At 40.2% G+C, this 13356-nt stretch overlaps 2 protein-coding genes across 10 annotated transcripts in view; both read right to left on the bottom strand.

The window, feature by feature from the left end:
• Positions 1-8638, bottom strand: part of PLEKHM3 (pleckstrin homology domain containing M3) — a 137296-nt gene extending 128658 nt beyond the window's left edge. For 2 of the 3 annotated variants that reach the window (XR_002439610.1, XM_021399698.1), the window contains exon 1: positions 8502-8638. The gene's annotated coding sequence lies outside the window, so the exon portion shown is untranslated. Of the gene's footprint in view, positions 1-3578; positions 3687-4523; positions 4735-8501 lie in introns of those variants that run through there. The other variant, XR_002439612.1, reaches the window with a different exon arrangement.
• CARF (calcium responsive transcription factor) overlaps positions 6019-13356 on the bottom strand; it is a 37177-nt gene continuing 29839 nt past the window's right edge. Inside the window, exons 16-19 of one of the 7 annotated variants that reach the window (XR_002439606.1) lie at positions 11491-11534; positions 8502-8681; positions 7299-7379; positions 6019-6338 (exon numbers count right to left, since the gene is read on the bottom strand). The gene's annotated coding sequence lies outside the window, so the exon portion shown is untranslated. Of the gene's footprint in view, positions 6339-7298; positions 8682-11490; positions 11535-13356 lie in introns of those variants that run through there. The other 6 variants (XR_002439605.1, XR_002439608.1, XR_002439607.1 and 3 more) reach the window with 6 other exon arrangements.

Below are 13356 nucleotides of genomic sequence, written 5' to 3'. Positions count from 1 at the left end.
CATATTGAAATAGGGGGCAGGAAGCAGTTATTAATCTAAGTGCACTCCAGTTTAGTTCAGAGTAATTTCCCGGCTTTGTCTCCGTATCCTTTCATCTCTTTCTCTAGAAAACATCTTGCTTTGCCAGCTTAGCAAAAACCTTTCCCTTCAATGCCCTCAGCTAGCATTTGTCACACCTGCCCTCTTCTGTACTCCTGCTGCCTTTTCAGCAAGCAAGTGGTGCCAGGGGAAGGTCCCCTAGTCACAGGCCTGACCTGACCTGGTCTCAGGACACTGCTCACTGTTCCTGCAAAGCCTTTGATATAGCAATGAGGAATATTTACACCAACACACAATATCTACACCAGCCAGCACCAATCCTGTCTGTTTTGGAATGAGGAATAATACCAGCGTTTCAATACTGTGGATAGAGGCCTGAAACTGACCCCATCTAGAAGAACCTGAGATATCAGAGCTTTCACAAAAGCAATCTGCTGGCTCTAATAAAATAAATTTAAAAAAGAAGAAAAAAAAAGAAAAAAAGAACTAGCATATTTAGTTGTTGCTATGAGGGACTTGCTGTCCTCATAAGTGAAGTTACAGCCAGACCTTCAGTGTTTGACTGTGCACTCCTTTACAGTGACTGTTCTGCTTAATACTAATCTCATCAGCAAACTGCATCTAGGGAAAAGCAGAAAGATTGGGTTGCTGCTGCATTCCTGAGATCTCTGCTGATGTAGTCACTCAGGTGCAGCTGCAGTTAGATATGAGTTAGCACAGCACCAAAAGCTCTTTCTCTGCTATATGAGTAAGGACATAAACGCATCCCACAGGTACCTTCTCCACTGCTTGCAACTCCTATACAAATACTACCCTGAGTGCCAAAATCCTTTTTACCTCATATATCTATCCATCACCAAACTCATGCTCAAAGGACATCCATCATTTTGTAAATCTTGAATAGTGTGCACTAATAGTCACAGCTTTTCTTTTTTTTTCTAAATAAAAATGATGCCATTGGTGTCCATGGAGATGAACTACTTGGGTGATAAAGGAACATGACCGCCTTGGCCAGAGATTATCTACAGTGTCACCTATAATGGAGCAAATAATGGCATCTCTTGGTACTTACTGCATCCTTTAGGAATAGAGCTGGAGTAGTCTGGCTTTATGCAACTGTGTTGCAAAATATTAAGAAGAAAAGCTTCAGTCCTCTGCACACAGGTAAATCCAATACATTCTGTTCCATGAATCAAGCTCAGCTATTAATCATGGTAATCACCAGCACTTACTGCCGGGAAAACTGTAGCCATTAAGTCTGGGTATCTACAAAGTCAATTTGCTGTAATACCTTCACATCTTCAACACTCTGTGAGAGCTTCCTGAACAACACCTATTCCATCAAGACAGCGTGTTACTGGCTCTAATACTGCACTGAATTCTCCTTACTGTGACTTGCCTTTGAACAAGGATTGTGTGATATCTAATACCTGCCAACCCGTATGTGACTTTCTATCCAATATATAATGCTTCCCCCACTCTAGCAATTATGGTGAAGACTCCCAGTTGCATTGATGCTGGCCTGACAGCACTCAAAAGCTGCTCAGAAGAATATTACTTCCTCCTGGCTAACATAGAATTAAAGAGAAAAATCATGACACTGAAGACTTCTCACCCCGGGTGGGCCAAAGGTCACGCTTCCCTACTGTGGTATCACACGTGTTTATCCTGCATTAAACACTTTACGTTTAGAATAAACTAAGTTAGAAGAGCAGTGCTGCAGTCCGTGCCGGAGGTGGCAATTGCAGGCTGCGTTTCCAGAGGCCCCGAGCAGCCGTGCATCGCTGCCCCCTCCTGGACGGACTGCGCCTGCACCAACACGGAGCCCGGGCTGCCAAAACCCAGCCGAACAAGTGTTTTCTTCAGGCACTGAAGGAATACGATTGTCCACTTACTGAGCGTTGCCCCGACACCTTCAGTAACCTGACTGAGCACCACAGCGATAGCTGCGCTGCTGCTAAATAGATAAGGACTTATTGAAATATAATTAGACACAACATAGGTAGCACTCACTAGGATGAGGAGTTTGCAAGTCAAAAACTCCAAGAGATAAAACGGTTGTAACATAAATTAAATTTGCTCAAAAAAACCAAAAAAAAAACCCAGTTATGTTTCAGGATGTTACCTCATGCTTCCAAGGCTCCTCTTGAGTGCTCTGGAAAATTGCCCTCTGCTGTGCATGCGTACACAGTGTGCCTGCATGCATCTGCGTGCTTGTGCACATCCTCTTCTCTGACCATCTAAACTCCTGCACACAGCAATACTTTGCTATGCTGCTTAGGTTATTTCTACACTTCCTGCCCGTGAAAGGGCTCTTCAGGGTACAAATCCTGCTAACTTCCTTTCCCGATCTTCCATTCCAGCTGATGTTCTCTGTGGACGCTTAGTGAGCTGTTCTTCAGCCCTCACCAGCAAACTAAGTGTTCTTTAAGCCTGCTGCTGACGCTTGCCGTGCTGAGGCACTTCCAGGGTGCCTTTGTTCCGCCATGCTGATGTGCTCTCCATCACCTCAGAGAAGAACTTAAAAAGTTGGAGATGTACACATTTTTCAGCACTTCAAACACACAACACAGCTGCCCGCTGAGCTGTCTTCCAGGAATGCAGGGAGATGCCTGCTGCCAGCTCCCCTTGACCCTAAGCATTGAGCCCAGCCCTGCAGCCTCTCTCCAGCCCAGTGACTGCTGCTGGCTGAGCCTGAAATGGGAAGAGGGCACAACCCAGATTTAGGCAGCATGCTTCTTAGCTCAGAGAGCTCTGGTGCAAAGCTCTCTCCATGTATGCTCCAGATAAGTTTTGTCCATGCAGCAGCCTCTCTCGCAGCTGAAATCTGGCTAGCTGGGAAGGACAGTATTGCATCTGCACCTCAAGGAACTGACTGAGCACAGAGATGCAGCACATCAGGACTTCTCAAGGAAATGTTTGTGGTACTTTCCTGTCTGTGTACAAGACTGATGTTCGATTGAAGTCACTGTCAGGTGTAGCCTGAAAGACGCACTACAAAGTATTATGGTTTCCCATACATTCATAGGGATATGAGGGCTTATTTCCTCACAAGGGGCTGTGAAGATAAATCCAGCCATGACAGAGAGGTGCTCAGGCACTGAAGAAACTGAGGAGACAGCATTTCATTATCTGAGTGTCCCCAAAAGCCAGATGTGTAATTTCCTAGGCGGATAAATTCAGACCTTGTTTTGTGGCTGATGGAAAAAGGTGCATTATAGCTATCAGTGACATTTCCCATCCATGATTCCTGAGGAACTGTCCAAGAGATCATGTCTCACTGACTGCACAAGCCAAGAGCTCCCTCTAGCACCACAAGAGAAATAATGCAGTTGGAACTTAGGCAATGCTAAATGAAGAGAAAAACTTTGTGAAGAAGTATCAGAGAAATACATTAATTCTGCTGCTTTTCTTCACTTTTGACCAAATATATCCTAGGAGTCAGTTGTGTGCACATAGCTAAGCACAGACATCTTAAGAATTAATAGCAAACATATGTACAGGGCAAGAAAATGCAGGACCTTATTTTACATGCTTACTCAAATCACAGGTGCAATTGCACACATCCATCCCGGTCATTAGTTGTCTCAAGGCAAGTGCAGACAATTCTGGTCAACAGTTTCTATGGAGGGAGACTGCTGTGATCACTGCAAACGTACGTATTGTTACCAAGAAAGAGGTAAAAGAGGAAAACAATAAATAAATAAATAAACTTAGATAACAGGGCATGAAATAACCCTGTAGAGCATCTCAGGTCACAATATTCAGGTTGGGTTCTTATATTGTTTTTCTAATCATTACTTCCATTTTATAGCATTTGAAAATAGAACAAAGGACCCCTTTGACTGCAAAAGCTCATCCAGGAGTACCTAAATTGTCTTGAGTGATGTATGTGAGTCTGTGACTAATTTAAAATGCAGTTTTCAGTGACTGATTGGCACAGAAGAAGCAAGACAAGGTAACAACCATGCTAAATGCCAAAAGCTCTTTCAACACACAAGTAAGTTAGGTGAAACTTCAGGAAGTGACTACCTTGAAAAAAAACAGCGTACATACTATAAATAGCGTAAGGGTCTTTCTTCTTAAACTGCTACTAAGAGCTGTCACATCATTTGTGCATTACCGAATTGCTCAAAATGGTTTTGTACAGTTGTTCATAGCAAGTATAATCAACAAATAACTTTGACAAAAATAAGCACCTGTATGTATAACTATGCACATGTGCATCGTGTGAGGCAATATATACTTTTTTTTTTTGCAGACTCCAAAAGTACAATCACTTCCTAAAATTTGCTTTGTCTAATGTATACAGAGGAGCCTACTGCTGAAAGAGCTGACAACAACTTTAGAAGAAATGCTACTACTAATGTTGTCTGACCAGAGAGCCCAAACCATACCACACTCCCTTTCAACTCCTGGTGGCCTAAATGGCCAGCGCCCCCCAAAACTTAGGGCTAGAGAATAAACAGACTGGGGTAAAATACCTTCTTTTCAAACAGTCTGAAGGAAGACTGGGAAAGCACTTCTCACTCCAGAAACAGCTAGATGATGGGGTGAGTTGAACCAGCTGCTAACACCAAGCTTTCACCTCTGCTTTCTCTTGCAAATTTGCTCCTACAAGTCTTTTGCTCTAATATGAAGAGAGAACAAAAGTAGGACTCATGACCGTCTTCATTTCCTTCCTTTTTCTCTCACCTGCTGAATATGGGGATGATGGCTGTGTTCCCTGCCAACAGTCAACAGCTCTGCAGCTGTTGTTTTCCAAGTAGCAGCACCTTCATCCCATTTCATTTGCTTGTCCCTATAGATGAGGAAAAAAAAACAACTCAGCAGGGCACAGACCTTCCATGGAAAAAATGAGGTCTGAAAAACCCTACTTAAGTCACTTACCTACTGCTACAAAAAGTAAAAATAGTAAAAAAAAATCTGACTAAAAAAATCAGCAGAAATGTTTCAGAGCGTTTCAGATGCCTCACTCTGTGCTAGTCCCCTAATCCTGTCTGACACTGCTTGCCCTTGTATATGATCATGGCACAAATGTGGATTAGAATTTCAAAGTATGAATTAGCAGTAAGGATCCACCAGCCAAAATAAAGATAATCTGCTATTCCCATACATAATAGCAAAACACCAAGTCAAGCAAATACAGATACAAATAGGGAAAATTTTATACATAATTTAGCTATATAATTATGATACAGAATTATATATAATTATTGTATGTACATATATACATATGCATATGTATGTGTAGATGTATTATATATAATATGCATATACACACACACGATCTGTTGTGCCTAATTTTGTGTTTAAGCAAAACAGTTTCTGGGGGCTCTCTTCTTTGAATCATCCAGCCAGTATATCAGCTAGCAAGGTACTGAAGAATGAACATGATTTTAAGCACATAATAAATAAGTAAGAAGCATCGCTGACTCATAGCACTTAACTGTACTATATTTGTGTATGTCAGTCAAAGCTCTTTGGAAACCTAGATGATCTTTACTTTTAGGGCATAATATTATAATGATTTTTTTTGAGTCCAGAAATGACTTCAGTACTCTGGAAATTCTGTGCACTTCAAATTAAGTATGGTTCAGGTTTCTCTACTCAAAGTCCTTTCTGTTGCAGCGAGGACCCCGTAGCTCATAATGACTGAAAACAGTCACTTCTGTGCTAAAAACTACTGTCAAGGAAATAGGAATTCAGATATTACAAAAGCAAAACACAAGTGAAAGAGTAAATATAGAACATCTTAAGTTTCTTCCTGGTGTTTTTTGATAATTACCATCAATATTTGAACACAAATTATTCCTGTTAGCTAATAGATGAAATATATCTTGCCATGAAAAACTTGTGTATTGTGTTCTAATGTGACAACTATTTACTGGATAAAAGAGATCCCACAGAAGGTGTGCAAAGCAGTTGAACACTAAATAAAAGCTAGACAAAGCCAAGAGAAACCAAATCCACCACACATTTGTATTTTATGAAGCGCTTTATTTGCCATTGCTTTCCGCAATGTCTTAATCATTACTTTTGTTTGCAATCTCAGAATAAATGCCATCATATCACCAAAGTGTTGGTCTTTGGTCAATGTCTGAAAGACCTTATCTTACTAATAAGTATTATGCTGACTGACTATGATATTTTTTGTTATCACCTATCCACAGCAAAACAGTTCCATCTTGCAGCCGTTAGCCAATCTCACTAGTGATACCTCAGATCATTTTGCAAAGAAGTTCATACATCTGGAAGAGAAGTAATAGAGACATTTTTTTTTTCATAGATTGAGCTTCCTAAAAAAAAAAAAAAAAAAAAAATCAATTTCTCTATGAAAACATTACTCATTTTACTGTCTGCAGCCATGGCTGCAGAAGGTGATCAGCTGGGTTCCAGGGTAGCCTTTGTAATTTTTTTTTTTTTAAATGAAAGTTGCCATAGTTTAGTGACCCAAACTACAGCATTCTAGACAAAGTCACTTTGCCTGATCCAAGTTCAGAAGCGTTTGGACTATTTCAGTGCAAAGGACTTTTGGTAGCTGGAGAACATGTATAACCACGTATACTTCCAGAGCAGCTGGTGGCTAATTATCCATGTCTGACCCTGACAGTTACAATATGGAGAAATACTTTCCCCTTCATAGTACCTCAAGAGACAAAAGAACTAGTATATGCATTTCCATCTATGGCCTTGACATAGCTAGGAAAATTTGAGAAATAAAATATACATTAAGTAAATAGTAAAACAATAATCAAAAGTCAATAATATTGGAAGAAATTAATTGAAATCCTTTTTGAAGCTCTTTTAATTTATTAGCTAAGAAGTCCTCTTTGTCCACCATGGATAACTTTACATCCTTCATACAGACAGCTCTAACAATTTGCCACGTTCCTTTTAACAGAGAACCTTCCTTTCATGGTGAAATGAAAAAGGAAAAGAAAAGAAAGATTAATTTAGTTAATGGTAGGAAGTTATCCATCGCTTTTCTGTTACAAACAGTGCCTCCGCTAGAAATCAGCAAGCGAACCATCTCACCTAGTATTCAGCCTAGACACCCTTAGTGGAAAGCATCAGGTGTTTTTGGTAGGTGGTATAAGAACCCATGTACAAAACTTACATTCCAAGGAAGTTCCCTTCTCATTTCAACAGGAAAATTCTCTCTGAAAAGCACTGGAATATAAATCTCATGCCCAGACTCTGCTTATTTCTTTTACAGTGCATGGCCTAACAGTACTTTGACCAAAGATGCCACTCACCCCAGGCTTTATCCCCTTCTGAAGCGCAGATATAACACTCTGAAGATGCTGCTACCATCCTCATCATCAGCAAGAGCAACACTGCCAGAGTAGATGAAGGAGAAAGTACTGCAGCAGCATTATTTTTTCAGAATGCCTCCCCTACATTTCAATCTGTAGAACGCAAATATGGTTGATACCCAGTAGAAATGTAATGGGCTAGACAGGTTCCTCAGTCAACACCACAGTTGAGATTTACTACAGGGAAATAGTGAATGAGCAGAAGTTGAAAGGCCCAGCCAGAACATGTTCAGAAATACAAGCCCCAATTCAAACACTGTGCACTCCTTTCTACACATAGAATGGCTTTTTAAGAAGTAAAATGTGATCAATTTTGTGCCTTGCTTAAAGAACTCAAAGTAATATTTGTTTGCAACCAAAGAGATCACTATTTGTCATTGTGACTTGAGATCAAATACAAGTTTTCAGTAAGTACTTGTGGGATTACCCAGGAAGCCCTGTTAATCAGGTAAGAATTCACTCCAGAGAAGCAGCTGCCATGAAGAAACACTTTCATTAGTCCCATCCATCTGAAACGGTTTAGACATCACTCATATCAAAGTAGGACCTCTTCCTGTGTCACCACAGTCCACTATTTCCTAGGTTAGGGAATACTGTGAGGTTCATACCTCAGATGATGGAGAAACTGTGGTAGGTTGCACTGTCCACCTTAGCCGCTCTTCCACTCTCCCCTTCTTAACAGGTCAGGGATAAAAACAGGCTGAAAAAGCCCATGGGTTCAAAGACAGGGAGATCACTTACCACTTACAGTCACGAGCAAAACAGACTCAACATGGGGAAAATCAATTTAATTTACTGCCAGTTAAAATAGATTTGGATAGCGAGAAGCAAATATCAATTAATGCAATACTTTCCCCCTCATCAAGTACGTTTAAAAATAGTGAAGTCGTCATTCCTCAGATAATCTCTTCTCAGTAGGAACTCAAGAAGGTTCTCACCTTCCCCGTCTCCTTCCATGTACAAAACCTCAGACATGGTAGCAGCTTTGTCAACAATTAAGACAACAAACGTTATACCAGCTTACATTTAGAAGATAACTACTGCACAGAAGATAAAGCAAATATGTGGTTACCATTCTAGCTTTTATTACATATGAGTTCATAGCATAAGTAACACCAAGATCAGCTACAAACAATTGCTTACCATAAAAACATTTACCATTCAAAGTGAACCACTTCAGTCAGAAGAAACTGCAATCCCGAGCTGCATCCTTGATAGCTTTCTATCTCCTGCAAGCAGCTTTGTACAAACTTCACTTCCTCTTCTGTTTCCAGTCTGGCTTCTTGCTGGTTTTAACTGGAGTACTCTCAGAGGTAAGCGATCCTAAGAAAACATCCAACATCTTATGAACTAAGAGATAAAAGCAGAAGACAAGGAGGAAGCACTTGCGCTCTTCAGAAAACTGGACTGTCATTTGTAAGAAATACATAATTAATTTCTAATTGGCAATCTCTTACTTAATTTTAGCTTTAGAAGAAATATCTGAGAAATTGTTACATTTATCTCCGAAAGAACAGCACCCCAGTAAAGTACAATTGAATTTTTTACCATAGTAAAGGAAATAAATAGTAATAGGAATATTACCATAGTAATAGGAAATAAACACTGGACAGTCAGATCTAGGCTAGAAGGTAATTTCTAGGCAAAATTACTGACTAATTAGCAAACCCACTGTTAAACTTCAAGGGTTTGGTTGTTTCTTATTTTTTTTTCCCCCTTGTGGGGAGAGGGCTGGTCACAAAGGAGTTCAAGATTCAACCAGTAATTTTTCTCATGTTGTTTATAAAAAAAAAAGGGTATTTTGTGAGCAGCAAGGATGCTTGCTTTAACATTGCCTTTTTTGATTGCTTATTCCTTCTCTCAGCTCCCATTCCCAACACAGCTTAAACACAGCATACTTGAGGGTGGCTGTCCTATGTGCTGTAAGTTCACTCAGCATGGACACAGTCCATCACGTTTGCATACAAGACGACCTCAATTTTCCCCCATGGTGGAAAACAGAATTCCACAAGCTATGGTTGAGGAGACAAAAATGAGGAGCATTACAGTCACTAAGAACACAAATGCAGCTGACATTCTTGAGAGCTGGGAAAAAAAAAAAAAAAAAAGATTTCTCCTGCTCAAGAAGCACTGCAGGATACATATGCACAGCTTCAGAGCTAGTACCTAGCACAGTTAGGCCACAAATTTGTATTACCAAATTCACAGTTGAAGGCTTTCTCTTCTTTCTCTTTTTCTTGAGACCTGACCATTTACGATGCCATTGGTTTCACTAAATGAATATAAATTCCAAGCACAAAGAAAATTTGTTTTACAATTTAACCATCTCCAGACTTGATGTGACCCAGTTGTTCATAAACAAACTATAGTTCACAGATGTCGTCATTGACATGCTGTTAGGTGACCTGATCAGATAACGCAAATGAAAAGGAGGTACCCCCTTGTGACAGGGAAGGTGGTAAGGATTCTGGTGTCATTCATTTCCTCCCCACTCTGAGGTGCGTTTGGCTCTACAACTGCTGTGTATTTTTGTGCATACACTAAAAACACTGATCTGCATATGGGGCTGCACTTCTCCCTCTCCCACTGATCTCCCCCTGACACCCACAGCTCTGTTTCTGTCCCTCCTACCACCATTTGATTGTCCTAATTACATTTTAAATAATATGTAGAGACAGACTATTCTATAAAGACCAGAAGCAAAGTCCCAGATCTTTGCTAGTGCCACTGAATACAATACGATATTTAAGCAAACAACAGAAGGGCAACAAGGCTGGTGAAAGGTTTGGAGAACACGCCCTACAAAGGGAGACTGAAGGAACTGGGGCTGTTTAGTCTGGGGAAGAGGAGGCTGAGGGGAGACCTCATTGCTCTCTTCAAATACCTGAAAGGTGATTGCAGTGAGAGCGGGGTTGGTCTCTTCTCACTGGTGACAGGACAAGGGGGAAATGGCCTCAAGTTGCTCCAGGGGAGGTTTAGGTTGGATATCAGGAAAAACTTCTTTACAGAAAGGGTTGTTAAGCACTGGAACAGGCTCCCCAGGGAGGTGGTTGAGTCACCATCCCTGAATGTGTTTAAAAACCGTTTGGATGCAATGCTCAGGGACATGATTCAGCAGTGGGTTGTTAGAGTAAGGGTTGTATGGTTAGGTTGCAGTTGGACTTGATGATTTTGAAGGTCTTTTTCAACCTGAGCAATTCTATGAAATATTGATAATATTTTAGTGTTACTCGTGGTCTATCAACACTGTGATGCTGCAGAAAACTGAGTATATTACAAAAGTAACCAAATGGCAGATCCAATAGCATGCAAATGTTTGCTTTCCAGTTCCTTCACACTGAGGACACAGAAGTCAATTCTTACAAATCACCATACTACAAAGAGATTTTCATCCTTAACAATCTCTACTAGAAAAATGATAAGGAGGAGCAAGAAATCTGTTTTGAGCAACATGTTCTTGTTTGAACAGACAGCCATTAGCAAGAGCCCAGCACATGTTAAATGATCACGTGAACTGCACTGCAGATTGCTAAGAATGATAGTAGTAAAAACATGAATTTCAATTATCTACATAAAATTCCAGATTACGTGTGCCCTAAAATATATGCATCACTTAACTACAGTCAAGCGTAACTAAATCTGTATTAGTCAACTACACACAAGTAACTATATTCAAGGTTGTTTTTTTTAAAATGTATACAAGTCCATGTGCATGTGTCAATTAAAGCCTCAGTACAGAAAAAAGTTTTGCTCAAGTGCCTTTTGCATATGCATGCCTTTTGCAAGGTTTCTTCTATCTAGTATAGACTAATGGACCACTGATGAGGTTTTACCACTGCACTACTCAATGCAGTTAATTTTCTAGACAAGGAAGACCCCTTGGACAGGAACACTCAGCATTTGTCCTCAGAAAGCTCAAAGGATGTGACCCTAGATGGCAAACACCTACTAATACCTCCTATGATAAAGTATTACTGTTACCGTAATTCCTTTGAAGACCCCCCAGAAAACACATCAAATCTCTTTAAAAAATAAACATGTAATTTGTCAGATGGGTTGGAAAAGCAACCCACCCACACTCCTGTCACGTGATAGGATTTTTGTCTTCCCTTTTTCCCCCCACAAATCATACCTTAGTTGGTGCTTGTAGGATAGACCTGCTGGATACCTTCTGACCTAAAAAAACAACACAATGTGTTTTATGCATTTTTTTTTTTCATCCATTCACGAGTGTACCGACACGATTATTACTGATAGAATAGGCTCTCGTGTTTACTCTTAAAGGTTTGTTCGGCAGGGAAGGGCAGGCCAGGAAGAATTTTCTCATCAGTGTTCCATGAAGAGCAGTGTCTTTCCAAAGTCTCATCCTCAGCTACATTGCACTTTCTATCCCAGATTCCTTCTGCCTAATCTGAGAACACATCTGTCTGAATACGCTTAAGGAAGCATATCCTAAGTTTGCCAACAGCAAAGTCAAGTGAACAGCCAGCTACTATCCACGCCAAAATGAATGATAAGTCACAAACAAAACAAGGATAAAAAACAATTAAAGGAATACATGGACTTAGAACCCAAGGGAGACAAACAAAAAGTGACAGAAGCAAACCTCATCAGTATTTACTTGTGCAGTGAAGTCATTAACTACTTTCAACAACATAACAGTGAAACAGGGCAGAAAACTTGGATGGAAGTCCTAATAAGTGCGAAGAAAGGTTTGGCTGGAGTGTGTTTGAGGTAGACAGGGCAGCAGCCAGAGGGATGAGTGGAGCATCAAGTTAATTCAGTTGGGAAGAACAAGCATTTTCCTTGGTAATGTGTAAAGAAGAGGAGGCTACTCCTATGTTTAAACTCTAAGAGGATTTTCTTCATCAGACTAAGGGAAGATATTTAGTTGCCTTTGGTACTCACCAAAACTTAAGCAGCTCCGTTGGTTCTGAGGGCAAGGCAGGCTTTCCTTTTCTTCCACATCTATATATTTCCCTCATGAACTCACACTCACCCTGCCCCCTCCCACCCCGCCCCAGACACTGGAGCTGTGCTGAACCTTTTGTGATGGGCTTGCAAACCCTTTCAGGGCCAGGAGCTCCCCCCAGCTCAGCCCTCCACATAAGGAACAATCCTTTTTACACTTGCAGGACTTTCTTCCACCAAGTCTCCTTGGACTTGTCCTACTTGTTCTCATTACTACACAGTAACTACTGCCCCTGTAACTCTTGTATTTCTCCCCATGAATACCCATAATCACAACATAGACAGCTTTTTTTTAAAGAGAAAGTAGTTTACATTTGAATAGAAGTACTATACATTAAATTACTGTATAAATATATATACATACATATACAGACATCTGTGTCTCTAAGTTTTGTACAAATTGCAACAATCTTCATATCACACAATCAAATTTGAGTTTTGAACAGTGCAAAAAAAAACCTGTGCGCTCCCTGATACTACTGGTTTCCATCCAAGAGGTTGCCAGTCTTGGTAAGAGCTATAGATAACCAGTCTTGGTAAGAGCTATAGATAAGCGCCTTTCTGCATCTTTTCTATGTTTTTGCAAAAAACTTTTTTGCATGCACATACATAAGTACAGCCCTTCTTGTCAAGCCAACAAACCACCCTTATGGTAATGAGGAATGAGAATAGAGTGGAAAAGAATTTGCTCATTTACAGTGCCATGGAAGCTCAGTATCTGTATGTATGCAAAATGAACACTTGAACACAACAATCACAAGAAAACAAAGTAAACATCAGAAAAACATTTGCAAATCCAACTTAACGCCACAACCAACTACTTTGCACCAAGCTACACAGCTTTCTCAGAAAAAAAAAAAAACCTCGAGTATTCTATTCAAACAAATTTAAGTGTATTGAAAGTGGTATTGTCTACTTGTGATTTTTTTTCTGCATGTGTGAGATTTTTTTCCGTAAATTTTAAGTGGACATTAGTGACCTAAGTTGTTTATCTGAATACAGATGCTTGAACATTTGCGACCAGCTC

Source organism: Numida meleagris, chromosome 5 (assembly GCF_002078875.1).
Source record: "Numida meleagris isolate 19003 breed g44 Domestic line chromosome 5, NumMel1.0, whole genome shotgun sequence".
Lineage (NCBI taxonomy): Eukaryota > Metazoa > Chordata > Aves > Galliformes > Numididae > Numida > Numida meleagris.
The sequence above is the reverse complement of the archived record's forward strand: the minus strand, read 5'-3'. Positions and strand labels throughout refer to the sequence as shown.